Source organism: Tympanuchus pallidicinctus, unplaced genomic scaffold (assembly GCF_026119805.1).
Source record: "Tympanuchus pallidicinctus isolate F22 unplaced genomic scaffold, pur_lepc_1.0 scaffold2, whole genome shotgun sequence".
In the NCBI taxonomy this organism is placed as follows: domain Eukaryota; kingdom Metazoa; phylum Chordata; class Aves; order Galliformes; family Phasianidae; genus Tympanuchus; species Tympanuchus pallidicinctus.
In genome coordinates this window covers 39,768,815-39,780,762 of record NW_026294721.1, presented here as the reverse complement: position 1 = coordinate 39,780,762, position 11,948 = coordinate 39,768,815, and the positions used below count along the sequence as shown (strand labels likewise).

The following is an 11,948-nucleotide window of genomic DNA, read 5'->3' as shown; positions in this document are numbered from 1 at the left end:
ACTTAGTATGAAGTCTGTAACCATTTTTATTATTTTATCTGTCAGTGACATCCTAGCCTCTCAGACACTTCTCACACAGCACATAATGACTGTATACATGCCTGAGATGCTATGCTGGAGAGGACAGATAACTCCTTCTAATGTGTCTAGTGGCAGACAGAAAGAAGTCCAGCTAACCTTTATTTATATATTAAAAAAAAAGAAAGTACTCACCTTGTACGTAGAGAAGAGAGGATAATTATCTTCACCGGATACCATGTGAATATTCCTACAGCCACATGCCATGCAACAGCAATATCACAATCTGCTTCAGGAGCTGCAAGAACAAAGTAATGTCTTTAACTGCAGATCTAGGCATACTTCATGCCGTGCATGGCAACTTCCCCTCTTACAACGAAAAGACTTTCTAGTTAAAAGAAGAGACTAGACCACAAGGTAGCCCCCAGTGCATTAGCTGCTTATAAGCCACTCAGAAGAAGAGTAAGCAAACATTCACACCATCACAAGTGAGCAACTCACCTGTGTCACAAATCTGACACCAGCACATCTGAATGTATGCACACACAAAAAAGCAGAGTCTACAGCTGACCAGGGACATTTCTATTTTTTCCTAGCAGAACAGGCTTCTTTTGAATGAGGTATTTCAAATTTCAGGGGAATTATTCCATCAGGCCAGATAGGACACAACAGTCACAAGCCTCATGACATATTCTGAGGTGTATAATGAAAGACAAATGCTTGAGTGTGAGACCTATGTTCCTATTTCCACATAGACTCCATGGAGACCTTCTTGTGTCTACAGAAGCCGACTGTGTTTCCCAAGGAAGTACATGGTATAACTGACTCTGTGAATCTTACCCAATAGGCATCCAAAAACAGGAAAAGAGAAGCTCAGCCAATCAACTGATCCCAGAAGTCAGATGGTTCATATCTGACATTTGATGGTGCATTCCCTGACATTCCGCCTCTTAAATGGAGGATGATAAAATGATTTTATCATTTAACGATAAATGATTATCATTTAAATGTTAAATGATAAAAGTTAAATGATTTTTATACTATTTCTTATTTTTCAGGTGGAGCTTGAGTGTCCCTAGCCACATACATACCTTTGCTTATGATTTGTGTAAAATTCTCTTGCCTCACTTCTAAAGTTATAGGCTAAAAAATTCAGAGCACAGGCTCAGTGGGGGACAGTTGCACCTTGGAGACAAGTAACCTCTGCGATAGAGGTGTGTTTTGGTATTATAATGAGCACTTAATGAGTGTAAAAGGAGCTAAATTCACTCAGGATGGCATTTTGTCAAGAGATAGTGAACTGTTGGGTAGCAGGTATGCAGTTAATCACTACCATAGTACCCTCATGCTCCCATTCCAGTGATGTTATATTAGAACCTGGCCAGTCTCTACTCCGCTCCATCCTCCATAACATTTCTTCTTAGCATCAGCAAATCATGTTCTCCTGATGTTACCAACACCTAAGGTTACCTAGGGAACTGCTGTGAACCGGATTCCTTGCATATCAGCTGCACTCTGCTATTGAACCCCTGCAAATAGTGCTGTACCTTAATTCTTAATTTCCAGTGAACAACACTGTACCTTCATTTCCATTTATAGCAATTATATCACAAAAGCACAGCTTGATGTTTCTCACTCATCTTCCACTATGAAGTATGCTGCCAACTTGTGTCACTTGTGCCCTGCAGAATACCAGCAGTAAGGATTGCAGTAGAGATGTGAGAGCTGCTAGGTTTCATTTGCAGATTAAGGTACTCAGCCTAATGGCCTCACCCCGGGCCTCCACAGCCTCCTCCCTTGGCCTCAGTACTGCATTTAAGCTTTGGTAAAGGAGTTGGTTTCTGGTTTCACTGTAGAGAATGCAATGAGTGTTGCATTGTTCTTGTTTGTTGCTGTGTTTCTTTCCTGTCTTGAAACGGGCAATGTTGTTGGACTGACTTCAGACCTTGGACTGTGACTATGGATGGTGAGAGCGCTGCTTTCTAGTTGTCTTTAACTTTAAGCTTTCCTTTCCTGTATATGTGTGTATATATATATATATACTTCCCCCCAACCCCCACCCCCTTCTTCCCCTACAAACCAATTATGGTGTATTTTATCTCCGTATGACTTAATTGTAGTATGTCGCTGAAGATTTCTTTCCTAATGACAGTTGATACAAATAAAGCCAGAACATGTCCTTTTCAAAGCGTGTCTGATCATTCTCTCTCTTATTCTTAGAAATTCTCAATCTATTTTTGGATAACGAGCTTGTGGCAGTACTCCTCATTTTCCTGATTTCTAGCAACATTTCTATTACCTGCTTCAGCCTAGACTGGAATACTGGAATAAAGGTCTCTTGTTACTTGTCCCCATGGAGTGACACTCCAATAACCTCCTGAAAGTTAGAACCAGAGCAGGGGCTCTCATCCCAGGTAAATGAGAGTTCTGGACCTATTTGTCTCCCTCTGTATGCAAGAGGGAAGGCTGGACTTCTTGGTCTTCCCAACCTCCTTTGGATTCCTGAGGAACAAGGAAGCTCTAATGGTCACAGTGGAATGAGTACTACTACATTGGCTAACAGGGCCCGAGGTTTGTTGCATTTGGGGGAGTGAGCGGGAGGAAGGAATGCAAAAAGAGATAAGGCAAATGCTATAATCCTAAATTTAAGTGTCAAGTAGTCTGATAAGAACTGCATAGATTATTTTTTTTTTTCCTAGGTTCCTGCTTCTGATTTAAAAGCTAACTATGCCTTATCTTTAGAGAGGATTGATCTAATTGCTGGAGCACAGCATGTAGAACAAGGGCCTGAGCATTGCACGCTGTGCTGGGGAACACTCAGCACATTGGAGATTTCTCTAGACTGCTGCCTTCTCAGTTGTAATGACCAGGAATGCATGAGTGGGAGTCTGTTAGAGGGCTGATACCTGGGGAGGTAGCTGTAGCTGTTAACTCCAACTCTACAAACAAGCTTCCCGAGACAAAGGGATGCTTTAAAAAAAAAAAAAAAAAAAAAAAGGGGTCTATAAAGAAATACAGGCAAAAAACACAGCTCTGATGTGCATTCTTCTATCCCAGGGTAGGGAATGTATCAAGTGACAGCCCACTAGCCCCAGGGTTCAGCACTGTGGCTTTGGTCTGTTCTCTCCAGTCCCTCCTTCTCTCTCTTCCTCCCTCCTCCCTGCATCTGTCAGGCACTGGTGAGGTCCATTCCCTTTCTGCTACACTCAGGGCTGCAGCCTTCCTCCTCCCTGCACTGAACCAGTGGTTGCTACGGAGAACTCTTAACTGTAAGTGGGGATAGCCTATGCAAGCAAGAGGGGAGGCTGGCTTTAAGTTGGGCTGGGCTATTCACTGTTCTGCTATAGCTGGGAGCTGAGGTGAAACTGCAAGTGCTTTGTTGGCAACAGGTTTTTGTGTCTGTGCATGTATGTGTGAAGGAAATGCTAATCCTGCGCTCTGAGTTGGGTACATAACAGTGCCTGCATAGGGCTCCTGGGGGTGTCAAGTATCTGCCTGCTGGTAAGCAAGTCCCTGTGCGCTGCTCCGGTTGGTCCAAGGGAGTATAATGCAGCCCTACTGACTAGTTTGTACTGGTCACTTTTGGGATACTGGTGCAATATTGTGACAGTACATGCATATCTGGTATAAACAGCTTTGTAGTTCAAAAGCAATGTGAGCAACATTACCATCAGCAGGGATCACTGGACAGGGGGAGCATCTGCACAGCTACTGCTAGAAATGCCCTTCTCAATGTGACAGCCACTTCATCTTTATACAAAGCTCAAGGTCCTTACAGAGAAAAGACTGTTCCCACTAAGGGTGCACTCGTGAAACAGAGTCATCTAGAGTCCTTTGTGTACCTTGATCTGTCCATTTTTTTTTTTCCCCGGCTGACTGTAAGTGGCTATCAATTTTAAAGGGCTGACAAAATGTTTCACAGGGCAATTGTCAGATGCCTCTAACAGTTGCTCTGAGTCTAGCAAATCTATATGTCAGAAATTAGAGGTTCACATTTTTGGCTGTCAACAAAGTTGCTGCATGCCTGGTACAATATTTTTGAGCAAGTCTTCCAGTTGTTCCATTTGCAATAGTCCATGCTGTACTGCTGTTAATGCTGGCAGTGTAATTACATCAACAGAAAATCAAGTGTGCATAGGTGTACAGAAAATGATCTTTTTGGGGAAAAATATTATTGTTTAATTCCCCCTTCTCAAGGGCATAGTTACTTGATGGTTTGGTTCCTACACTTCCCAAAACCAAAGATTAAAATGCTGAGGTTTTCATTAAAATGCTCCAGTCAATCAAGTTGGAAGATAACAGCAAAATAAGTACCTTCTAGTGGATAAATCCAGGTTATTGCAACAGTATTATGATATGACTAGCACAGGTTATGGTAGTTAAAGTATATCATCAGCCTGCTAGAGAAAGACAGTTTAATGATCCATCAAATCTAACACTATTCAACATGAGTTGCTTTGAATACAGAAATGAATGTAATCAGGAACAATTTGTCATGCTTCATTTTCAGCTATCACTTGTTGAACAGAATTAAGTTGTGGAGAGGACTTTGTCCATTATGTGAGCTCAAGTTAATTCTGACAGAGTCCTTGAAGTACAGTTACAAAACAAACACTTTTAGAGCTCAAAGGCACCTGCATGATTAACTCGGCTAAGATTTATACATTGGTGGTTTCTTACAGCTATTTTAATTGAAGTCTGAGTTGTAACTTGCTGAAACAACACTAATAAGTGATAAGACTTAATTAGGAAAACAGCAATGACAAAGCAGGACACCTTACCTTGCCACAAAAACTGCTGGTGTTTTCTTGTCACTAGTGCTATATGCCATCTCATCTTTATGGACACAGTGCACCTGCAGAACAACACAAAACGGACACTGAGTACGTGAGTGATAGCTTATATCAGGACAAAAAAGCAACTCAACGGTTTGAGCCTCTGAGATTACTGAGGGGCAGGGAAGTTAAGATATGAATACATAAAATCTTTATTTCTGATAATAATAAGCCCTAGGTAGTTATCCCTGATGTAAAACACAAAATAGATGAACCTTTTGTAAGTCATACACAGAATGTGTAGCTGGCTGAGTTTGAACTAGCATATAGCAATAGAGGATGGGGAGAGGATACAGGCTTGAGCTACTAACCTTAAGGAGTTTGTTGCATAGAACAGTAAGTCACCCTAAAAAAGCAGCATTCACTCAAGCCTTGACTGAAAACAAGCAGGGTTAGCAGCTGTTGCTCTGACTTGCTTCTACTCAGACTTGAGTGTGCTTGGGTGATGAGGGGGGAAATAAAGAAGAGTAGCTCACACTAACACCTATATTTCTGTGAAATGACAGCAAGTACTGGAAAGATAGAGTCTATCTCATAACTCTGGACTGTTACTGCGATTCTTGTCTGAAATGGATGCTTATTAGGTAGCTCCCTCTGCTTTTCCTATATTCTTTTCACCTTAATTTGTAAACAAACTACCTGTGTTCTGTTGTATGTAGATGAATTAGAATACATGAATATTACAATTAGATGGGTCTTTCATCTACAGAGAAAGGAATATATTCCAGAACTTCTGTCGTCCAAACTAAGGTTTACGAAATATTCCCCTTTAAACATTAAGTGTCTTTATGACGGGATGCAAGACAGTACTTCAGAAAGCTGTCACAAACATCATTACATGAATAAACTTTCCTCCAATATACAACCTAATAAGATATACGGGCAACTAAAGCAAGCTGTATATTTGCCAACAGGGAAGCATAATCCTTGCTGGCATATTAAGCTCCACATTATCAGAAATAAAATGGACACTTCATGATTTCATAATCAGGATCCTTGTCTTTCAACTGCAACATCAGCATTCTGGTATGAGCTAGGAAACTAAGAGCCGGATGGGCTTCAGGGGTAGGCAAGAGAAGCTAGAGCAGATTAAAGCTCTCTCCTAATCAAGAACTTCCAGACCAGCTTTCAACTAGTGACTGCAATTCTGTGATTCTGTGACTGTTTATCCCACTACATATGCTAAGATTAATGTTTAAAACTCCTCCTGGAGAGATGGCTGCAGTAATCTCTGCTCCCACTTGCATTTGGGGTTACTACTCTGCTGGCATGCCTTGTCATCCTTAAATTCACACACTAGCACCTGTGACAAAAGCTTCTGTAGTTACCTTAAGATATGATTGTATCTTAACCACAAAACAACATAAATTGGAACAATTTCTTAGTAATTCTGTCAAAATAGAAGTAATGCTTCAGCTCTATCTACGCTTTTGATCCAAGGCACATTCACTCATTCCTTACAAATTGTTCTGCTGTAGGACCTCAATTACTTCCACTATTCCAGCTGTCTAGGCTGACTGTATTTACTGAGGTCCCTGGTAATTTCCCTTCATGACTGGAAAGCCACTACTTGAAGATTTTATGTCAGGAGGACTTAAAATTTAAATAGTTTAATTCTATTCAAAGCTTCTCAACTAATGCACTTGAGGAAGTGTTTACCCCTTTTTGAGTTCAATTAATGTATTAATAAAGAACAGAAATACAAGCAAGGTACGAGGGAATACCAGAGGGCATTTGATGCTCAGTGTCTAGCTCACAGGAACAGCAGCTCTTTCTGATCAGTCAACTTGAACTAAGGAGAAGAGAGCAATCTGAAAGGCTTGATAGGCTGCTTTCGAAATACTGCTAAGCTTGCTGCATTTGGTAGTAACACACGCACTAGTATCAGGAAGAACGCTACCTCTGCTGTATTAGTCTTTCTGCAACACTTTCTGGTAATAGCCCTGAAAGAGTCACTGAATTTAATAACAACCTCATTACTTCTCTACTGAATGCATGCCTGAACAGAGCTAAGATGCAATAAGTACACTTTACTTTCTGCACAGTCATGGCTCATATATTGTACATCCTGTAGCAAGCTCAACACTCCTCCTGACAGCATTAGATTGGTAGCAGTAGGGCAGTCGATGGTGGGAAACCTCTCTGAAGCGCTAATCTCCCAAAGTGACAGATGTCTTGAAAAGTGGACCAAGCACCAGGTCAACTGAGTGCCTTCATTTTGCCTCAATAAAAATGGATAGCTTTCAATTGGATGTTGTGCATCTTCCAAACAGATTCTCTCCTGTAGGTGCTATGTTTTCTGACTCAGTTACTATTAATTTACAGCACGGGCAAAAGGCTCTCTTGCCACAAGCGAGCTAAGTTCTGTACTGAATGGGTTCTATAACTTCCCTGCAGTTTATTTAATGAGTGCTTATCTGATAATTTATCTCCTCCTATGCTGCTGACATTAGCAGTAGTAACATCCTGGTTTCTCATTCTGCTGCTGACAGGCAGGAATAAGGGTAAAAAGACTCTTTGACTTCAGCTGCAAAAACGCCACAAGGAAATTCAAGACTGAGGCTTGGGATGCAAGTGATCTTGAAAGAGTTGTTGAGGAAAAAATGATAAAAGCCATCTGCAAGTATAACAGAACTAATGTATTTTATGACTTGGTTTCTTAGTAAAGTGGCTAGACTTCTGTAGTAGAATTTTAATCTTATTTCAGGGAACAACTGGCTGAGGTTTTAGTTAAAACAAAGTAGCTTGTGACACATCAGTACAGAAACCACACTCAGAAGCTTGAAGGCTAAGTGTTAACAATAAAACCTGTTATAATAATGAAAAACAATAGTTAAGAGCCACCTAAATACAACACATACACAGAAAACTAAGTGCCTTTGCTGCAAAGGAATCCTCATTTACTGTGTTAAGTACCCTTCCAGCTAACTATTGAAACCCTATCACTACCTGTTTATTCAGTCCTCTTTCCTTGTCTCCTCTGTGGCATGTCACATATCTTCATGACAGATGAAGGCAGATTTCCACCCTGTGCTCAATCTACCGCCAAGCAGGAAACTTCAAACACAGAAACTTTCTCAGCAAACTGACAGAAGTCACAAATACGACTAAAAACACCAACGTGCTGACACACTGACATTGGCAAATGGCAGAAAATAGCTATAGCAAAGCCTTGCTACAGTAAATTTTCAGCATTAAGGTTCTTCACTCGGTGTGGGAATAAGGCCTATTTAAGCTGTGATATTATCTGAATGTCAAAAATAAAAAACAGTGAAAATTTCATATTCTAGACAAATAAGAAATACGCTGTGAAAGCCTCATGCTACAGCATCTTTTGAATAATATTTGCATTTTGGCTTTTTGGCGAAGGGTGTCTTCGTACTGACGAGGATGAGTAATCCACAATTAAAGTCTTGTTTTGTCTTTTATAGCACTCCTACTGATAGCACTGCTCTTTATAAATAAGACAGGAAAAGGGGAAGATCTTTAGAAACAAGAAAAATAAAACCCACAAAACTAAAAAAGCCTTTGGCAAAATACTGCATTTTTCTCTGCTCAGATTTCTCAGATGACTGTTAGGGAAAGACAAATGTCCAAAGCATAAAGCCCATTCATTAGTCTTGCATGAGCATGTCTCCCTGCTATTATCCATTCATAGATGTTTGATTTGCTTCTCAGTGTATATTTTGTGTTTGCAGGAGTGTACAGCAATGAAAGTAAGTTTTTAATTATAAACTCAATACTCTTAAATGTCTCTTCTATTACAGCTTCCTCTTAGCTGAAAGGCTGCTCTTTACCTGTGACGCATTCAGTGTTTACTGTGATAGGACACTAAGTGCTTCATGAAGTATTCCATGAAATTACGATGTATTACAAGATAAATCAAACATTTGCTTCCAGAGTACTCTATTCGTATTCCTAAATATCTTTTGAGTTTGCACTCTGCAATTCAAGTTTTCTACAGACCAAGCATCTCTCATTATAGAGGAAGATAAAATTAAACTCAAAATTAGGTTAACACACACCTAATAAACACTTCCAAAGATTGTAACAGTATTCTGTAATGAAATCATTTCTTTACAGAAACACTGTATTGCTTGTGATGTTTAACATGACAAGCCTCAATGCTCTGTTTTATCAGGAATGGCTTCTGCTCTTCTGCCTATTGCATACTTCTGGAGCCCATTTGGCTGTTGTTGAAGTCTTCTTCCACTGAAAGTGGAAGCGAGTCCTTCTTACAATGTACTGCAGACACATGTCCATTTTAGCCAGCTTTTTGAAATGTATGGTAGTAAAATAAATATTTCTGAAACTTAGAATAAGATGGAGGCACACTACAATATACTTTTAAATATACCTTTTCTTTTAACGAAATGATCCTGTAACTTGCACTGTTTCTCTGAAAGCCGTTCTTTAGAGCCTTCTGATTTTTCCTGCAGCTTTCTTTTAGACTTCTTTGATTTGGTCCAAATCTGTATGCAACATACCAAATGAGCTGTAAGTAATTAACATTGGAGGCATTTTGTGCATTCTGTCAGCTATCGTTCTACTTACGTGCTTGTTTTGCTGTGCTATGCTGCTCTTCACTTTCAGCCAGAAACTTGGTTTAAGTTACAGATCCTCATCCACAATGCTCCCACAGACTTCTCCTCCCCTGCTTCTCCAAACATTGCTATGCAGCTGCTCTGATTGAACAGCTTTTGATTTTAGGCTGCTTTCCACAGGAAATGTTAATTTGCAGACAAAGCACCCAGTATGCAATTGGTCCATGTTCCCTGGTATTACTTCCATAAGTGTCCTCCTCTTACTCCATAAACATTACAGCTTAGGGTTTTGTTTGTTTTGCTGTATTTTGCTATCACAAGCTTATAACTTCCAAGCAGAACAGAGGTGCTACCAAGGTCTCCAGGAACTCTCTGCAGTTAACCCGTTATCAAGTGTGCAGCTAAGGACAAGATGACTCTTTTAGCACTTACTGCAGTACATTTTCTTTTTCCCCCAGCGACACCTCAGTTCTTCATGTCTCTGACAGTTCATTGTCTTTGTTTTTGCTTCTAAGCCATCAGTCAAATCCACAGTAAGATTTTATGCACACAACAATATGGATAAAAGTCAATCAGAGTGCATGGAGATGAAGTAGTAACGCCTGGCTCCTGAGAATACCAGAATTCTTCCATGTAGCCAACATAAAAGTAACTGCACTCACTTCATAATTACTTTGATCTGTTGCCGTTATGAGGTAAATTAATTTTCCATATCCAATGGCACAAGATTGCCCTGTGAGACTTAATGCTGCTTATTTGTGTAGGGATGCTGTCACAGATGTTTCACTAACTCATCAATCTACTGTGTTTAAAAACAATATGCAGGCAATTTTTCATAGTGCAGCCATGCCCTTATAAAATTACTAAGTGGAAGCAAATTACTCTTATTTATCATCCCACGATATTTAGGCATTATATTACTTTCCCCTTTCTTTGATGAATTATGTTTTAGTCCTGCTTCTCTCTACTATTTATCAGTCTGTTTTACCTATAAAACACAAGGGACTACATTTTGTTTCTTCTTCCAGCCAATCCCATCCCCCTTGAACTTAAAACTTTGAAAACTTGTGTACTTTGCCATTTCCTCTAAGCTACAGTATTTGTACAGCAAGCTCACCACATTTGGTACAAAAATGGTACAAGTGCAAGTGTGATCAGATGCTGTAAGACAGAGACAGATCCCATTTGCAATTTCTTGCTTGTTGGTTACAAATGTTAACAATTAAGGTTCTTTACTAAAAAGATTGAAAGTGGTTGGTTCACAATATACCATCAGAAAAAGAGGCCGAATCCAAGATAAGCCTAGTGAATAAGGGAAGCACAATAAAATTATGCTTTTAGCATGATAAATGATAATTTCAGTTGTCTTAATGAATAGAATTCTAATTAATTTATTAGAATACAGCTACTACACAAGAGTGACACATAAGGGTTTGTAAACCCTGGGACCAAAGTTTCATACCAGCAAGAACTTCTTAAAACATTCAGCAAAGCCTGTGCGGCTATGAACTATTGTGTATGTATAAAGGTGTTATGTAGCAATGAAATCTGAACCATAAGTATTCCTTCTGCGCTCTTGCTCAGAAGAACAAAGCTCACCTACCAAAGAGCTTCTCCCCCAACACAGAGAACTCCAAAGAGCACAATACTGAAGGCAAGGGAACCCACCTGTCTTATCTGCAGGGTTTCATTGCGACAGCATAGATCATGAACAACAGAGTGCAAAGTAAATGCAATCTCCCTAGTCTGGAACGCCTGTCTTAAAAGCTCCACCTCCAGGAAGCACGGGAAGGAAAAATAGTGTTCATTTACAGTAAAAAACACTTGTGGCTCTCCTATTTGCACACAAATGCTAGAGAATATTAACTTGGAATGAACCTCAGAGGAAGCAACAGCAACAACCGAAAGAGACAAGTGCGTACTTATTTTTGTTAGATGAGAAAGGTCAGAGGGCCTTACTTTTCCCAGAAGCTTGTTTGGGACTGGATGCGCTATCAATCTTGGCCAAAATTTTCAAAGTAGGTGTGAGACCTACCAGGCAAATTAGTCTTGTGCTTACCCAGCACACACCAGAATTCCTATTTTCTTGCACAGTTGCATTCACTACCTAAAATGCAGCAATTTGCCTAGGAAAACTTCATCTGTTGCTTTGTTTGCTCCAAACATATGAGCAAACATCCAGCAATATGAGATTACTGGCTCCATCTGCTCCACTCCTCACTATTACACCTCTACTTCATTTCAGCACTAGCTATTAGAAGGAAAAAAAAAGCTGAACTCGCAAACACTTATATTTCTAACTTGAATAACCCCAACAATTGGCAGCCTTATAAATGACTTAGAGCTACAGGCCAAGTGCTTGGATTTTACATTCATCACCCAGAATAACTATGTCAAGTGGAAAGGTCGTGACACTGCCCTTTCTTTGTGGGGAAGATCTTACAATAAGCACTGATTCTCATCTACATGGTTATCTCCCTGAGCAGGGAAAGCTTAGCATCCTGCTCTTTAGTACCCTGAGAAGCTGGCCAGGGAAGAGGAGGCAAGTGAG

General features: G+C 40.0%; 1 long non-coding RNA gene across 3 annotated transcripts in view; it reads right to left on the bottom strand.

Annotated features, from left to right (window-relative positions):
* Positions 1 to 219: 219 nt before the first annotated feature.
* LOC128080731 (uncharacterized) overlaps positions 220 to 11,948 on the bottom strand; it is a 51,596-nt gene continuing 39,867 nt past the window's right edge. For 2 of the 3 annotated variants that reach the window (XR_008206860.1, XR_008206858.1), the window contains 2 exons: positions 4,800 to 4,873; positions 220 to 316 (listed from right to left, as the gene is read on the bottom strand). This is a non-coding gene — a long non-coding RNA (uncharacterized LOC128080731). Of the gene's footprint in view, positions 317 to 4,799; positions 4,874 to 11,065; positions 11,171 to 11,948 lie in introns of all 3 variants that reach the window. The other variant, XR_008206859.1, reaches the window with a different exon arrangement.